This window comes from Microcebus murinus, chromosome 2 (assembly GCF_040939455.1).
Source record: "Microcebus murinus isolate Inina chromosome 2, M.murinus_Inina_mat1.0, whole genome shotgun sequence".
Lineage (NCBI taxonomy): Eukaryota > Metazoa > Chordata > Mammalia > Primates > Cheirogaleidae > Microcebus > Microcebus murinus.
Window position 1 is genome coordinate 27,619,216 of NC_134105.1, and position 11,250 is coordinate 27,630,465.

The window sequence follows — 11,250 nt, forward strand, 5'->3', positions numbered from 1 at the left end:
GCACTGCTCCCTTTCTAGGAAGGTCAGCTACCTCGTTTTCTTTGTCTCTTTCTAACGAGGCACCAAGAGCTCTGGTGGAGGGGTCAGAATTTCCAGAATTTGCCAGGAAATTTGGTCTTAGCGAGGATGTGCTTGCGTGAGTACATCTTGTGTGTGTGTGTATGTAAATATTTACGCACAGCTTAAGGGAGTCTGTATGCCTACATCTATGTTCAAGTGTTTGAGTGTGTGTCTGTATGTGTAAGGGCGTGAATGTGTATGTCTCGGGAAGTCTGGGAATGTTTGCATGTGCGAATGTGCCTCTCCAGTTAGCGTTGCATGTGTACCTCTGTGGGGCTGGGGTGTCGCGTGCAAGGGTGCTCCTGGGCGGCTGAGCCAAGTGCGTGTGCGTGTGTGTGTGCATGTGTGTGTGTATAAGTGAATTGCAGGTGTGTGTAAAAGTGAGAGTCTGGAGAGAAGCAGAGAGAGAGGGAGAGTGTTTGTTGGGGTGTATTTCCCGTGACCTCCCCATTCCCTTCCAGACCTTTTCCTCTCCAGGAAGGTGGAGGGGGATGTTCCCCTCTTTGCAAGTATTACAGATTCTATCCAAGGACGTGAACAGAAGGTTCTCCAGCACAGAGCGTCCTGAAATTACTTTATATTCCCCCCTCCTTGTTTCATCTAATCAAAATAGCAGTGCTAGGCTGTCCATTCTCCCTGCCCACTGCTTAGCCCTGGGGGAGGGAGTGGGGTGGGCCCTCTTCTCTGACCCCCTCTGAGAGCACCTTGCAGTCCCGAGCCAAGGAGCTGTCTTCCAAATCTCCTCTTTCCTCGGCGGCCCATGCTTAAGTGGCAAGAGCCAGCTGCCTCCCTGCCTGCCAGCAACTGCCAAACTCTTCCAGAACCCACATCCAGGCCCGGCCTCGTTTATAAATATGCAAATTTGCATCTTTTCTGGTATGCAAATGGAGACATGAGAAATAGCTAATTAGGGTCAAAAGAAGCATTCTGAACCAATTAGTTGTAGGGTTGATCCCTTTCTGCTGGGAGGAGCCTGGGCCTTCCGGCTGCCCTCCCTGCCCTGGCGCCCCGATGCTCGCACTCTCTGCGTCCTGTCTGGCTGGGACCTTGATTGACTGCAAGAGCACTGAAGCAGAACTCGGTGCTTGGGTCCCACTCCCACCTCTGACTCTGAGCTGTGTGACCCTGGGCTGGCTTGCCTGAGTCTATGTGTCTTCCTCTGTGCAATGGAGTGATGACAGTGACTGTCTTGTCCTGACCTATCTGCTCCAGTATAGGGAGACTTGGGAGGACTTGGACGTAAACAACCTTTGAAAATGGTACTAAAATTTCTCTGATAGGCACATCACTTGTACTCTTACAAAGTACTTTCTACCTTTGATCTCATGTGATCAGCCCTGTGAGTTAATGAATTCCGTGTAGTGACAGGATGGCAGTAGGTTTCATTCTCTGTGTCAACTCTGGCTAATTATGAATGGCTGCTTGGAGTGGTGTGTTGAGAAGGATTCAGAGGCCAAGTATGGATTTGCCAAAAAAGAGACTGTGGCCTGTTAGTGATATCTGCTGTGGCCTGGTGTTTGGACTCTGGCAGTTCATGTGCTGTGTATTTACTGACCATGAAAGATACAGAATTTGGAGCAGGAACCTGGGTTCTAGTTCCATCTGCTCCCTTGATTAAGTTACTTACCTTCCTGGCATAAAATAGGGAAAAGAAAACCTACGTCTCAGGGTTATGGTACAGATTAAGCAAGGGAAGGTTAGGCAGAATCTCTCTGTCATCTGGGAGGGGATGTGTATTTAATTGATGTGTCAGTGGGGCAAGCGTATTGTCCCATTTCGCAGGTGAGCAGCCTGAGGCCTGGAGAGGGTGGATGACTTGGACAAGAAGCTGGCAGTCTCTCCGGGCAGGCCTGCACGGCATCTGGGGCTGCTCTGCTCTCTGCCACTACAGGATCCTGGCTCTCTCTCGCCAGCCCCAGGCTGATGCCCCAAGCGGGCTGTAACAAGTCCCGCTGGCCTGGCTCCACTTCTGGGTGTGAAATTTGGCTGAGTCGGCACCTGGGAGAATGGGGCAATTGCTATCCTGGAGCCGGGGGCCTGGGCCTGGGCCAGGGCCAATGGGCAGATGAAGGTCTGGTGGGCGGGTCTGAGCACAGGGGATCTCGCCAAAGCTGGGCAGTTGGCAGGAGTGGGGTGGGAGAGGGCCTGGCTTGAGGACAGCCTGCTCAGGGAAGCGGAGGGCCGGGCCTGAGCTCAGAACAGAGCGCAACAGTGTGTGTGTGTGTGTGTGTGTGTCTGGCTGCTGGCAGTGCCTGAGCCTGTCGGCCGGTGTCGCTGAGCATGTCTTCGTGTGTGTGCATGTGTCTGAGGATGTGTCTGGGCCTGTGCATTCTTCTAAATGTGCATGTGTGTGCCTTTTACAAGATAGGTACATCTGTGTAGTTGTGCACTTCTATGTGTCCAGGTGTGTCTGTGAGTCAGTATGAGCCTGCACATCTGTGTAGAAATGAACTCCAATGCACAGAGGAAGACACTTAGACTCAGGCAAGCCAGCCCAGGGTCACACAGCTCAGAGTCAGAGGCGGGAGTGGGACCCAAGCACCGAATTCTGCTTCAGTGCTCTTGCATGTATACATCTGTCGCTGCTCGTGTATGTGTGTCTGTGCATTTCTGCCTGTATCTGCCAGTGTCTGTACATTTCTTTCAATGTCTGCGCAGGTGTGACCATGTTAGTGAGCGTCAGTATCTGTGGACGTGGGTCCATGCCTTTCCGTTGGCATCTGTGCGTCGCTGTGCATCTGTATCAGCGTGTGTGTTCTTTCCATCGCCTCTGTGCCTCACTGTGTCTTGTACGTGTCTGTAACTGCCCAGGAACATGTGTCCGTGTCTCTGCGGCTGTCCCCTTTGTGAGTGCCTTTCTGAGTGTGTGCATCTACCCGGGAGGACTCAGGCATGGCGGTATCTAAGGTGAGCAGGATAGAATCTTCCGTGTGTCTGCAGCAGCTCCAGGTCGTCACTTCGGTCTTTGAGGCCCCCGGGACTCTCATGGGCCTTTGCTATACTTGAAGGGAAGCTTTGCTGTGTGTTTCCCAGGGCGTTGCCTCTGACCAGACCAGGCCTTGGTGCCACACAGGCTCTGGGGCTCTTTAAATTAAAGTCATTGTATGCCCCACTGCATTGTAATAATTGGCCCTCAGCAGTAGCTGGGAGTGTGAACTCCTGACCTTCTCTCCTTCCCTTGTGTGGAGCCCTCTCCCACCGTCCTGTAGCGCTGGTGAAAGAAAGGTGGCCGCACTAGCTGCTGGAAGACCTGCCGGCTTGGACTTCAGAGCACCTCTGCCCCAGCTCCACCGCCTGTCAGTCGACGATGCCTTCTGCCACGATGGACTGTTTCTGGGATTCGACTTAGGCCTTCCCTGGCTGGACCTCCCTGCTCGGTCACCATCGTCCCCAGGCAGCCTCACCCCAGACATGGCTCCTCTCACGTGCTGGCTGTAAATGTCTCCTCTACTCATACCTGCTGAGAGATCCCTCTGGGTTGGGACGGTCGGATCCAGCCCTGCCTGCCCCACAGTTCCCGAGCCTGGGGCCCGGCCCACGGCAGTGCTGACGGATGATTCCGGTAAGAAACAGGATGTCCCAGCTCACGTCTTGCAATTGTCAAATGCCTCCTCCACCCTCCCTTCTCTTTGCAGTTCTTTGCCTTCGCTGATGATTTTGGATGCAATTTAAAAGAAGAATATTGATTAAAAATTGGAAGCTATAGAAATAAAAAATAAAAATGCTTAATACCCACAAGTATTGTTTGGACTTTAATATAAAGAGAAAGCGTGTTCAGATGACATTTTATGGACAATTCCAAATTAGCTTGAAGTTCTCAGCTGGTGCGTGTCTTGACCTTGTCCCCCTGTCGAAGGTTCTGTGGCTGGATGTTCTCCTCGGTGGAATTCTGGCAAGGCAGGCAGTGAGTGCAGGATGAGGAGCTTAGGCTTTGGGCTTGGGTAAGCCTGGGTTGAATCTCCCACTTACTAGCTGTGTGAACTTTCTGAACCTCTGTTTCCACATCTGTGTAATGGGGAGAAAGGTCCTACTTCCTAGGGTGACTGTGAGGTTGAGAGACAATGGCGCACAGGGCAGGGAGCAGTGCCTGGCATCTGTCATTCCCCCTTCAGATGCAGCCAGAATCTAGCCACTCCCTGCATCTCCAGTGCCATGACAGGGGGCCACGCCCAGGGGTCTGTTCTCTACACTGCAGCCACAGTGATGCTGTTAACATTTAAGTCTCAGCACATCACTTACCTGCTCAAAACCTGCCATAGCTCCCATTTCATTTGGAGTACAAGCCAAGGTCACCACAGTGGCTCAAGTGGCTTCACATGCTCAACTCCTACCTCAATCAATCACTGTCTCTGCTGTTGTCACCCCACTTCCCTTCACCCGTGCTGCCCTCCTGGCTGCTCCTGGGCGTTTCTAATGCACCCTGCCTCAGGACCTTTGCATATGTGCTTTGCTGGAATGCTCTTCCACCAGAATTCCTCGTGGCTCCCTCCATCACCCCCTTGAGGTCTTTGCTCAACTGTCACCTTCCCCAAGAGGAACACCCATCTCTTTCTGGCTTATTTTTATCTGTGGCATTTGCCACCATCTAGTATGCCACCCTTTTTACTTAATTATTTTCTGTGTTGTTTGTCTCTTCCCCAAGAGAATGGAAGCTCCTTGAGAGCAAGGGTTTTGGTCTTTGTCTTCCCCATCTGGAACGGCACCTGGCAAATAATGGATGCTCAATAAATTTTGTTGAATGAATGAATTGCTCATCATTTTAGAGGGTACCAAAGCAAAGGAGTGGCTGTCCACCCATTTGGGCAATCAGAGGTCATTGCTGTTATTCTGCAACTTTGAAAAGGTGTCACTTCAGGATTACTTCATTAGTAAGGCAGTAGGGGTCCCTCGGAGGAAACCTGCCCCATGGTCCTCTTGCTTGGGGCAGCCAGCTCAGGAGAAAGCACCCCTGTGCTGATTCCGGACTCAGCCTGGGAGTCAACAGTGAGTCCTCTTGGGCCAGCCTCGGGTCAGGGCTGTCTGCTTCCTGGTAGCCTCTCTCTGTTACTCCCTGCCCCGTGGCTGCAAGCGTTTCCAAGGTCAAGGTGGTCCTTCTTGGAGGCTGATGCTCGGGCAGCCCTCTCCATGGAAGTCAGGGCACTGGAACCCAGAATAAACTCAGTTTAAGGTGGGTAGTCCAGCCAGCACTGGAAGGTGGAGTTATCAGAAGGGCACGGACCAGGCACTGTAGACTCAGGGAACAGCACGGGCAGAGCTGAGTACATAGGAAGCACTTGGCGTGCTGGGGAGGGGCAGGCAGCAGGGAGTGGCTGGAGCGAGTCTCCTTTACTTGGTGAGAACTTCCTGAAGCCAGGACTGGGTCTGATCCAGCTCTGCCTGCACCTCCAGTGCTTGGAACAGTGCCCGGCGCTCATAGGTGCCACTGACGTCTGCCGGGCGGCCTGTTCAGCTTAGGCCCAGCAGTCTAGGAATCAGGTGGTCTGATCACCTCTGATGGTGCAGGTCAGACCTCGGAGCAGGTCCCGGAGAGGCCAGGGGTTGGTGGATGGGAGGATGTTCTTCTCCTCCTTTACTTGAGAGGTAGTTTCTCCCACAGTGGGCATGAGGGTTTCTCCAGAGCTAGAGATGCTCCCAGGCCAGGAGGGCTCGCCCACCAGGACACACATGGCTGAACATGGCTCTGTCTGGATTCTACAATAGGGTTCTTAACTTTTCTTTTCATGCTGTGAATTTCCTTAGCAGTCTTCTCAAATAGTGTTTTTAAATGCATAAAATAAAATACATAGGATAACAAAGGAAACTCATTCTATTGAAATACGGTTCCAACCATAGAGCCCAGGTTAAAATGGCCCGTTATGCTCTTCTTGAAGACAGATATTCCACTCTCTGAAAAGAGAGCAGAGACGCTGGCTTCTCCTCCTGCACTCTGGGAGGGTGGGGGTCGGGGGAGGTGTTTGTGCATATTTTGGCAGGGCTGTCCCGGGGCGGAGGGAACAGTTACATCCTGAGATATGTGGAAGGCAGAGTTTGGGACCCTCAGGAGAAACCACAGGGAGGGAGTTGGCCAGGGTGGCCGGGGCAAGGAGTGAGTGCCCCATCTCTGGAGGTGGCGAGCTGGAGACCCATCTGTCAGAGATTCTGGGGCCAGGATGGGGTGGGTGATTTCTGCCCAGGTGGGAGAGGATTTGGGTTGATTTTCCCTGATCTTTGGGAGGTGGCTTTAGAAGGTGCCAGGGCTGTAGGGTCCTTCTCCTCTGCCAAGCCCTGAGCCACCCAGGCAACCCCAGGAGTGAGAGAATGGCCCCTCTCTGCTGGCGCCTGCTCGCCAGGCCCGGGGCAAGGACCCTGCAGCAGTGCCACTTCAATTTTGCCCCAGAACTGGTGGTTGGTCTTGGTCTTTTGAAGACATTGGGCTTCAGGCTAAGGAAATACCTTGCTGTTCTGAGTCTGTGCCCCCAAACCATTCCTGGGGTGGGGTAGATTGTAAGCCATACCACCTAGTCTCCCCGCGGCTGTCTAGAGTTTTGCTTCTGAGTCTAGGATGGAGTCTCTCCTTCTCTCCTCCGTGGCATTGTCACCACCCCCAGCAGCTTAACGGCCTTCAACATCACCTAAGACAGTCTTCGAAACTGTCCAGTCCAGATCCCCTGTGCGGTGGTGTGGATGGGGTAACCGAGGCCCACGGGGCAGGGGCTTTGCCCAGGTCGCATAGCCCCGGGGGGCAGGGCTGGTTCTGAACCCCCAGTGTCTGACTCATCTGCCACGCCTGAGTAGGGAACGCGGGCAGGAGGGAGGAAGGCGGCCTCGGGTCTCCTTTGACAGGCACATCATGCTTCCCACCTAAACCTCCTCCGTGGGCGGGAGCTGGGGACTGGTCTATTAGCTTTCTCCCGCTGTCCCCCGAGGGTGCATTTGTCTGTTTTGCATTTTTTCCAGGCTGTAGTTAGACAACTCCTGGTCCTGGGGGGAGCGCTGCAAAGAGAAAATGTCAGGGCGACACGCCGCCAAGATAACATTAGCGAAATATCAAGTCCTTTATGATGTCAGGAGGGATTCCTTCCCGCAGCTGAAGCTGCCTAATGACATCATAAAATAGACCTGCGGCAGCCGCAGTCCCCCCAAGTCATCAATCAGGCCCGTCCGTGGAGGGCCCCAGCTTGCGGAGTGGGGGGCGCAGGATTTTAAACTCAGAGGAGGCCCCGACACAGCAGCAAGCGCCGTGATGAAGGGAAGACACTCACAGCCCCTGGAAAGGGTCGGCCCCAGAGCAGTGCCCTCCGAGGCTGACCTGGGCGCTAGGAGACCCGAGTGGGCCCTCGGCCCCTCGGAGATCTTGAGGCTGAGTTGGCCGCCATGGCGTATTGGTGCCTCCCGGGGAGGACTGCACCCAGCCTGGGGTACCTGGGGGCGCTGAGTGAGGGAGGGGCGTCACCCAGCCTTCCTGTTTGCTGAGGGCTGACCTGAATCTCCAGGAACAGACAGGACTTCTGGGGCCACGGTCCTCATCCTCTGGCACAGCGGGACCAAGAGTCACCGCACTAGAGACAGGTGGAGGGGCCTTTGATTCCTTTGTGGCGGGCGTGTACTCCTGTTTGTGTTGTGTGTTTGCTTGGGGGCGTTTGCAGCACAGCTACAAACGGCTGGTCCAAGTGTGTCTGTGTGTGCACACTAACGCCTGCATGCCTCAGTCTACCTGCCTGCATTTGTGTGTGTCTGAGTCTCTGGATACCTCTGTATGTTCATGTGCTTGTGCTTATGCACGCCAGAGTGTCTGCACATGTGGGAACGGAGACGTGGGAGGGGACGGGGAGGACTGAAGAGAGAAGAGGGACCCCAGAGGGTGAGCGGGTGCGCGGGGTGTATGTGTATGGAACACGTCCCCCCATTGCACCAGGCTGAGGCCGTTGGGTGTGTATTAGAATCACTGGGGAGACTGTAAAAACTACCCACGCCCTGTACTAATTTCAGATCAATTAAATCAGGATCTCCAGAGCCAGGGCTCAGGTACTGGTATTTTTAAAGGCTCCCCAGGGGATTCTAAAGTGCAGCCAGGGTTGAGAACCAGGGGTGTCCTGAGCCCTGCTATTCAAGTGTGGTCCGAGGGCTGGCAGCACCGGCCTCACCTGCGGGCCTCTAAGAAACGCAGAAAATCAGGCCCTATGCCAGGCCTCCTGAACCATAATCTGCATTTTCACCCCATGATCTGTGTTGGAATAGGATCCCCAGGTGATCTGTGCATCCGTTAAAGTTTGAGAAGCATAGAGCGGCACTTCTTAGTTCGAGCCTGCGACAGAATGTGTCTTAACAAACCCTCTGGGGTGATTCTGTTGCAGAATTTCTGATTCAGGGACTCTGGGGTGGTGTCTGAGAATGTGTCTTTCTGATGAGTTCCCGGGTGATGCTGCTGCTGCCGACACAGGGACTCCACTTTGAGAACCAGCGGCGCGGTTGGAGCGTGTGGCGGAGGCCGACAGGAGCAGAAAGGAGTGGAGGGGTGTGGGTGCTGGGGGCCTGGAGGTGGGACAGAAGGGGAAAGGGCATCTAGGCACCTGGGAAGATCATGTTCCTCCCAAAGAGTCTGCCCGGCCATTATCCTGGAGCCTTGATTTGTCTGACTCCGGGACAGGCCAGGAAGGGCTAGTGAACGGAGCAGGACGCATGCACAAGTGCCGTGAGAGCTGCTGGCTCTTGCCACCCCCACTCCCAGTTTCTGGTCCCCAGAGAACCTTCCTCACCCTCGTTCTGTTAAGAAAAGGCACCCAGGGCTGGATATTTCTCTGGCTCCTGAGAGCCCTGAGCCCAGCAAGTGATCAGCGGGGCTCCATAGTTAGGGTGACTGTGCATCTAGCTTGCCTGGGACAATCAGTTTGTGATTATCTTCCCTTCATTCTCAGAAGTTTGCATGATGAGTTGTATGGATTCCTTACTAGTAATGGTAAGAGAAGTGATTAAAGTTTGGTTGGGGTAGAGGTGAGGAGGCCACGAGGCTGGGGAGGGGCGGTGACTGAGTGGTTCCCAGGGGAAGCCCTCCAGGCACTGGCTTCCTGGGTGAGGGGTGGAAGGGAGGGTCCCTCCCAGGATGCCCAGCCAGGGCACAGGGTTCAGTCTGGCTGTGGTGTGCCAGGGAGCCAGCCCTGTCTGTCTGTCTGTCCACCTGGTGGGGAGGCAGGAGGTGGGGTGGGGGTGGGGTGGGAGCAGTGCATGGGCAGGTAGAGGCTCGGTGGCAGCCCCCGTCCTGCCTGGGGCCAGTCTGTGGTATCAGCTCCTCTTTTGCCTGCATCTCCGGCTGAGGAACCTGAGGCCGGGGGAGGAGATAGGGATCAGCAGGAATACCAGAGGTGTGAGGCAGGCATGACCTCACCCAGGGTGTGCCTGCTCGCTCATCCCTGCCAGGCCACCCTCTGCCCGCTCCCAGGTACCCCCCGGCCAGGCTGGGTTAGACAACATGCTCCAGCCAGCCACGGCAGGGGCGTCCCAATGCGCTGGCTGGGTCCCAGCCAGGCTCAGGCAGGGAACTGGGTGCCTCTTCTGAAAGCAGCCCTGTAATGACCCCTGGGGCCCCTGGGGGATTGCATCCCCTCCCTGGGCACCTGTGGGCTGGGGCAGTGGGGGGCAGCAGGAGGTAGAGCTGGGGGTGGGGACAGCAAGTTAGGATTGAAATTGAGTGCTAGAACTGTGGTCCAGAAAGAAGGGAAATCAGTACTTTCAAATGATCAAGGGAGCTTGGAGACCCGTCTCAGCTTGGGACTGGAGGTGAAAGTCAGGAAGAAGTAGGTCCAGCAGTGCGGGCTGGCAGAAGATGCCTACTGTGTGTCTGGCAGTGTGCTGGCAGGCACTGCTTTGGAAATCACAGCCAAAAAAGCTGGACGAGACCGTAGAAGTATTTACCACGCCAAATATATTAAAACACCTCTTGGTAACTTCAGATTCTGACTGAACACAGAGATTGGGCTGTCAAAGTTGAGGGGTGACCCTGGGCTTGGTGGAGGGTGGGTACACCCTAGCAGCTGTGGGCACTCCGGAAATCCATGCACAAGGGGTCTGGGAGAAAACGCCCCAGCCCTGTCTGCTGAAGGGCTAATGCACAAGGTGAGTTGCGTGGCTGCAGTGGGGACTGGGCCTGAGCTTTCTGGCTGGGGGCTGCCCCCGGGCCCTCTCAGCTGCCCATCATCACTTGGAGGCCCTCCCATACATGCTCGCCTACCCCCATCCTACTCGTCTGCAGCCGCACCCACTCCACCCCTACACGCACTTGCACCCGCTGCTTCCGTACACGTACCACGCCCGCACACACAGGGAGGAAGGGCTTCTCTCCAAGGAGCTGTGCACCAGAGTGCCCTTGACATCTCTGCACAATGAAGGCGTGGATCCACCTGTGAGCCAAGTGGCCTTTTCTGGCCGTGCTCCTTGTCTGTGGGCTCAGAGTCCCAAACCCAGCAGGGAATGAGGTAAGGAGGGCAGGCAGCATTCGCCCCAGGGCCAAAGCCCACAACCCTTGCTTTGCAGAGCACCTCCTGGTGGTTGCTTTCCTGGCCTCATGGGTTTGAGCTGCTGTCCAGAGCCCCCTTTCTCCCTCGTGTTTATAAGGGACCCTGCTGTATCTCTGTGTATCTCTCTGAATCATTTATTCAGTTCAGCAAATGTTTCCTGGGTTTTCTATGTGCCTGGCCTTCTGCTGAGCTCTGGGGCCCAGAGACAAAGAGAATAACTCATCGCTTTCAAAGAACACCCAGTGACTCTGGGGCTTTGCAAGACTGTCAGGCCGGCCGCCACTCTGTCCTGTGATTACACCCCTCCTGGACCCCTCCCCGCCTGTTCACTCCCACCCTCACATGCACACGCTTTTCTCTGCCATGTGACAGCCACCCTCCTCCTCCTTGTCATTCTCTTCCACCCCCCTAATTTTCCTTCTTCACACTGGCTTTGGAAGGATGACAAGGCCTGGTCGCCTGGCCATGTCCCCTTGGTTCTGGGTCAGGGTCAGCAGTGTTGTGGAGGGTCTCAGACCTCGTTCTGGTAGCTCGCAGCCCCTTGGTGTCCTGCTTTGGCACTGGGAGAAGCAGAGCTAGGTGGAACCCATGGGAGTGGGCGGAGGTTGTCCCTGCTGGGTTCTGGGGAAGTGTCTTGGCTTCCTGAGGCCTGAAGCATGGTGGGGAGTGGACAGATCAGGGACAGAGGGAAGAAAGGGAG